This window comes from Neolamprologus brichardi, chromosome 12 (assembly GCF_056152115.1).
Source record: "Neolamprologus brichardi isolate AB-2024 chromosome 12, ASM5615211v1, whole genome shotgun sequence".
In the NCBI taxonomy this organism is placed as follows: Eukaryota; Metazoa; Chordata; class Actinopteri; order Cichliformes; family Cichlidae; genus Neolamprologus; species Neolamprologus brichardi.
This window is the reverse complement of record NC_142115.1, coordinates 17,907,501-17,914,082: the sequence shown is the minus strand read 5'-3', so window position 1 is coordinate 17,914,082 and position 6,582 is coordinate 17,907,501. Positions and strand designations below refer to the sequence as shown.

General features: G+C 41.2%; 1 long non-coding RNA gene across 1 annotated transcript in view; it reads right to left on the bottom strand.

The window, feature by feature from the left end:
- Window positions 1-292: 292 nt before the first annotated feature.
- Window positions 293-6,582, bottom strand: part of LOC102792929 (uncharacterized) — a 35,925-nt gene continuing 29,635 nt past the window's right edge. Inside the window, exons 3-4 of the long non-coding RNA XR_004843444.2 lie at window positions 3,758-3,855; window positions 293-551 (exon numbers count right to left, since the gene is read on the bottom strand). This is a non-coding gene — a long non-coding RNA (uncharacterized LOC102792929). The remainder of the gene's footprint in view (window positions 552-3,757; window positions 3,856-6,582) is intronic.

Here is a 6,582-nt window from a genome sequence, read left to right as displayed (position 1 = left end):
CAAAATGGTTCACAGTGTTGAATGAAAGAGATTTTCAAGAGGAAGGCTTCTTGGCGCCGACTGAAATTTCTTTCCTCTACATTTCGTAAGTTTGTCTGGAAAAACTACAACTGTGTCAGGTGTGTGATTTGATCAGGACACATAGTGCTTTGATCACACTGCCAGCTTTTATCAGTGTGCATGCTCTTTTCATAACCACATAGGACCCAATTATGTCAAGCACATTGTTCTTTACCTGGAGTGCCACAGCACTGAACAGAAAGGAAGAAATAACTCACACTTAAAACATCACTTATGGGGGAAAAAGTCTTTATTTAGCTGTCAGAAAATATACTTGTTAAATTCAATCACTGACATGAAATAAATACATGTTTTAATGTGTAGAATATTTTCATCTTATTTTAAGAAGTGTTTTTCCATTAAAAAAAAAGAAAAGAAAATATGATACCCATCAGAACAAAGGCACAGTAAGTACTATTTTCAGGCTGTTGTAAGACTCTGTGTTGCTGAAAGTTTGGCTCCGTTCTTCTTAATCAGGATAACTTATTTACCTAAAAAATGAGAAATACAAAGAAAAAGAAATAGAAGAGAAATATGAGTTTATCATTACAACAGTGTTAGATTTTATCACAGGAGTTTATTAATTACAGTTCTAAAGAAAAATATTGATGCTGCGTGGAAACAAATGTACAGCACACAACGTTTAGGAAATACTCTTTAGCTTTCAGTAAACACAATTTTTCCACCAAGATTGGGGAAAGAGTGAGTTATGCTTCATACACAACAAACACATAACCTCCGTGTTTACAGTTTGCCATCAAGCGTGAGGGACGGCATTTGTTGTAGAGTTTCGTCACATCCCAGAGCATGAGCCTTGAATGAAAGGAGCTCAGTGAGCTGCGAGTTCCCAGTGTACTTGAAGGCGACAAAGGCCTCAGCAATATCCGCTGACATTAGTCCCCCTCATATCACACTGCACTTTCCTCCTATTGTTCTCCCTGCACTTCTCACATGTATTGTCTTACATGATATCCTTAGAACCTGATAAGAAGCCCAGTGGAGGTTTTTGTAGCTGAGGACACAGGCCTGGGAGTGTCTCAGGGTTACAGCTGCTTATTATTCTCTAATAGAGAAGCCTAGAAGACTCTAAGGTCTGGGGAACGCCTTACCGGATCCCTGTACCCTCAGCCTAACCTGGGTTACCTGCATTTCCAGCCCTTCCTCCATTACTCCTGCCATACCGACACTCCCTTCCTCCAAAAAGACATTATGGTATTAAATTTCCTCGAAACCATAGAGCTCGTTGACAAGCATGGGAGGTATTAAGGGGCCCAATACAAATGTATAGGCTGTACAGAACAGCTGGGGTCATTTGAGACAGTAAGGGTGGCTGAGTGTCTCGTCAGCTGCATCAGACTACAAAGACAACAAAGCATGTCATTTTACGAACCTGTGACTGCTGTTTGCTGATTTAACTCACCACTTGAAATAGCTTTAAGAGTGCACTACACCTTTACAAGCTGCAATAAATCAGTAACTCCCCAAAGTTTTTTTTTCAGAGAAAACAAGAATTTATGGATGTAGTGTTTTGGCCAGACATGTTTCCTTGAACAAGTTTGTCTGATGTTTGGCTGACAGTACAAAATAGTTCAGGGCTGGCATGGGGTCCCTGGGCCATCAGCAGTCCAACTCAGCCTGACTCCAAAAGATGAAGGGAGGTGGATTCAGACAACTCAAACACACCACCCTGTCTGTTCACAACTCCTCAAGGGCAAACACTGCCTGCCTGTCTGTTTGTGGCAGCTGATCGCAGTCAAAACTACATGTGCCTTTCTATGCATCCTCCTGATGTCCTCTGCTGACACTGCAGTTTTATGCCTATAAGGAAGAGCCGCTGCATTTGCCTCTTTCAAAAACTTTCAACCAAAGTGTAAAATATTTAAAGAAAAAACAGAAAGACTGAGGTGAAGCACACTGTGAAAACTTGTGCTTCAAGATGAATACTTAAAGGGTAAAATATTGTAATATGTTCTTATAACTTTATTATTTCAAATGTCCCAAAGAGAGTTTTGCATCTTTTACGAACTAGGGAATTTTTAATAGTTTTAGCCTTCGTTTTCTTGGTTGTCTAACATTTCATTGACTGTAAAATTCAGAGAGAGACATTTTGAGAAAGCACACCCAAGAGTTGTGAAATATGATCTTCCTATTTTTAGCTTTATGATACTGGTTGATGGCCAAAGTCTCAAACAGTGAAAGTGCAAGTTTTGTTGCAGTCTTGGATCTATATAATGTCAAAGATTATGATATCATCCTTAATGCGGTCACCTCAGTCAAACATCTCTGGCTGTTAGCACAGCAGCCTGGCCTGCTTTCTGCTTGTGAGGAGTAGCCAATCACAAGACAGTTTATTTAAAAGGAGGTTGGCCTTAAAGGGAGAGGAGTTAAAAACATTTTTTTTTCTTTTTTATTATACAGAGGTTGAATTCAGGGACTGAACCAATATGTTTTAGCCATAAACACTAGTAGATTCCAAATATGAGCATAATAGCATAAGCATTGAAATATGAGCATAATAGGTCCCCTTGTCACTATTTTCATCATTTATGTTATAAAATACACACACATGCACACATCTATATTTTAGTTTACGGATATTGTTCGGTGACTTGGAATTTCCCTGAGCGGATCTGTAAACATGTATAGTTGTCGTGCTCTCCATCACAATGCGCATTTATGCAGAAAAACACTGGAATTTTGGGGAGTGCTCTCTCCTCATCCACAAAAAAATAAAAAGGATTTCATGTCAAAGTGTCCCCCAGGAAATTGACAAAGGCAGAAAGTAGTATCTGGTGTTGCCCCAAGTTGTAGGAGGAGTTTTATGCCTTAGTCTCCTTCTGCTAACTACTCCCAGTAGACAACAGTCAGATGCTTCCAGTCTCCAGGAGGGAGAAAGTGATGCTGCTAATCTATAGAGAATAAGACCTGACTGAAGTCTATTAGAACTGGAAGAGAATATTTATACAAAGTCAGCAGGAACATGATGTATGTATAGACAGGCACATGCACTAAATAAGACTATTTATTTTGCATTATGCAGTCTATGACTGGATACGTTTTTCAACATATAAGTGCATGAGCAGATACCGAAAAACAAACTGGGGGTAATAAACAGACATACATATGCACAGATGCACAGACACAAAAACGAACATCCACAGAGATGTAACACACACACAAACACATCTCTTCACCATCCCATTGCCTGCCTCTCCTCCGTTCTCTGTCTATCTCTGTCCAAGCTTCTGAACCTTTGGGAGACACATTCTTTTTCATCTGTCAGTATGGATGGAAACAGACATGTTCAAAACACACAACAATGGCCTCACCAGCACCAAGGAGGCTCTATGTTTTGTATGCTTGAAGCACTGCATTATCTCTTAAGTGTCTAGCAACCTCAGTATAGTAAATAATGGATGCTCCTCTTCCTTCTGAAAAACCCCCTCTTTCACTTCAGGGACCAGTCATGGTTTACCTGTATAAATGCCCTTTCTGTGTCTTTGGAGAAATGGATAGCACGAAAAGATGTGGGTCAGATGATTTCATTAGCACAGCATTTCTCTCTGTGTCTCCTTCAATCAGCCATTTGACAGAGGCAGTGTCACTCAAAAGTGTCTTACAGACACCTCCATATCAAATGTTCTGAGAAAAAAGATGCACAGAGCAGGCCATGTAACAATGGAGCGAGTTCGGTTACCTCTGAGATCAGCAGAATGTATTCCACGTCCTTAGTCGGAGACTCCGGTCATTATTCCAGATGTTTGTGGATCATGATGGACTTCTGGTCCATCAAACCTGAAATAACAGGAAAGGTATATTGTTTAGCGCTGTATATATAAAGACATTTCACAGTTGTTCCATGTAGCTAGACTTAATCAGAAGGTGAGGGGCCTTTCCACTTATTGACCTACTTGTTTCTTTTTACCGTTAAGTCAAAGCAGGATTTTGCAAGACTATATTGTGCCACTACATAACTAAGTCTCTTTGGTATCCCTCCCCCGTTCATTCTGAGGTTACATCGAAAGAGTTTCAGCTATTGTGAATTATTTACTTGATTCTCCATTCGGCCCTTTAACCCCTCAGCAAAAGCACAGGCAGTTGGGGTTAAAAATACACTCCCACAGGATCTGAGTTTGACTCTACATCTGTGAGTGTGCGCTTGTGTGCATTTGTGCTTGAGTATGGACAGAAAGGTGAATTTAAAATATAAAACAGTATATATTCCATGTCACAGAAAGCATCTTCCTCTGTCTCACTCTTGTGCACTGTCTCCCTTGTGCTCTCTCTCTCTCTCTCTCTCTCTCTCTCTCTCACACACACACACACACACACACACACACACACACACACACTGAAACACATATATGTGCTACTTTATGAGGTACTTTCTGAGTGAGAATCCAGGCCATCCCAGATGGGATTATTAGAACACAGCTTGAGCTATGCAAGACTCATGAGAGTGATTGTGTGACTTTGTGTCTGAGAATGTGTTAGTCTGTGTTTTAATGTTTGTTAGGCAGCGACCTGAGTGCACATGAGGGTGCACCTGTCTGTATCCGCGAAAGCATAAAACACACAGCACATAGGAGGAAATGCTGAACCATTAGCAAGAAGACGCTTTCACTTACAACTGTGTCAAAGTAAAAAACTGGCTTACAAAAGAGCACATCTATTTATGTTTAGCTTCTGAGTCAAAGGCTAAAGATATATGTCTATCAGCAAACTGAGGCTTCCCAGTCTAACTGAGAGAATACTTTCTCTGAGATACAGTATGTGGACCTTAATGGATCTGCACCGACACGTACACACACACGCACACATCTACTCTCTTAACTTTCCTTGGCTATGTTGCCGTGGTATATCCCTGCATGCAGTGAGGTTGTCATGGATACACCCAGACACATCCGCCATCCCATAAGCGGGGGGATGCTGAGCGCTTCAGAGGGGCTGGCGCCAAACCCTCAGTCCCCATTCTCTACCCCTTCCCCCAAAATGAATTCTGTCCCTATTCTCCCTGAAAACTGGCTCAACCTTAAAAAAGGCTCTCTGCTTGTCAAACGCGGAGGCCTGGAAGAAATCTGGAGTTTTTTCTTTTGCTGTGGCCTCCTTTGCTCCTCACTGGAATGGATCATTATGGGCCTTTAAAGATGATGGAATGATGACGAGTAAGCTATAAACAGGGAAAAAAACACATTGGTACCGATTTGACTCCAGTTGGAGAAAAGCTGAAATCAATGCTGCACCTGGAGAATGGGTGTATATGCATGTACTTGTGTGTGTGTGTGTGTGTTAGCCTCAGGGCTGTGGTTAAGCCTGTAGTTCATCCTGAACTGATCCTTTTCATTAGCCATTATCAATAATTCAACATTGCACTTGCTTTAATGGTTTAATGTGGGCAAACCCTCAATCTGCACACATTCACTATGACACACACATACACATACACACACACGCTCATATGCTCTGCCTAATAGCGCTCGCTCTCTTGGCCTGTACCCAGTGCCACCAAGGTGAATATAGATGTATTATCGTGCACATAACACAGTCAGTGCACCTAAGGCTTTCAAACGTAAAACACCTATCAATCAGATGCACCATTTTGCCCTACCAGAGTATTACAGTATCCTCTGACTTATAGGAGAAATCATTTTTTCCTCCTGCAAAAGTCTTTTTTCTTTTTTAAACTGCATATCAAGTTATATATGCAATAAAATGGCACGCCAGCTCCTCCTCTCTGAGATGAGGAAGTGAAAGGGTTAATCTTTTATGACGTGCCCCCTCCCGTCCCTACACTCTTTGCCCTCCCTTTCATATTCTCCACCATGGCAGTGCTCAGTAGCTGCACATATGCTGAAAAAATAATCCTCTTTGATTGGAAGGCTAATTTGAAGTGTCAATTATTCTTATGCAAATTAAGGTACAGTTTCTCACGTCTGAAACGGGTTTGGCGGCACAGATGCGTGTGTGTGTGTGTGTCTCCTTCCAAAAAAAAAAAAACAACAACCATACAGCACTATCAAACCCTTCCCCCCAACCAACTCTACATCTATACCTCTTAGGCAAGAAAGCTGACATACAAAGAGAGACAGTATAATGGGATGAGTATATTTGCATGCACATTGTCCACGCTGAACGCTAAACAGATCATAAATGGAGAGTGCAATGTCAAAACAGTAACAAAGGCATAGAAGTGCAAGTCAGCTCCCAAAACAGTCGACAATACAGAGGCATGTAATGTAAATAATGAAATGATGTCGGGTAAACAGGAATACAACGAGAGCTTGGATGTATCACGGGAAGTATTGTGGTTTAACAAAACAATTTGTGAAAGCTTTTGTCATCTAAACACTTTCCAGTAACATTCTCCCTTCTGCCACTGCCACACCAGAGGTGCAAAGCGAGGAATATAATCCCAGTGTCTCCACGGTAGAGAGAGAGGCACAGGAAGATCCAGTTTAAAGAAAAAGGAATAAATGGAGTTTTGAGAGCAGCACCATGCACCTAAAAGCACACATCTGTGTC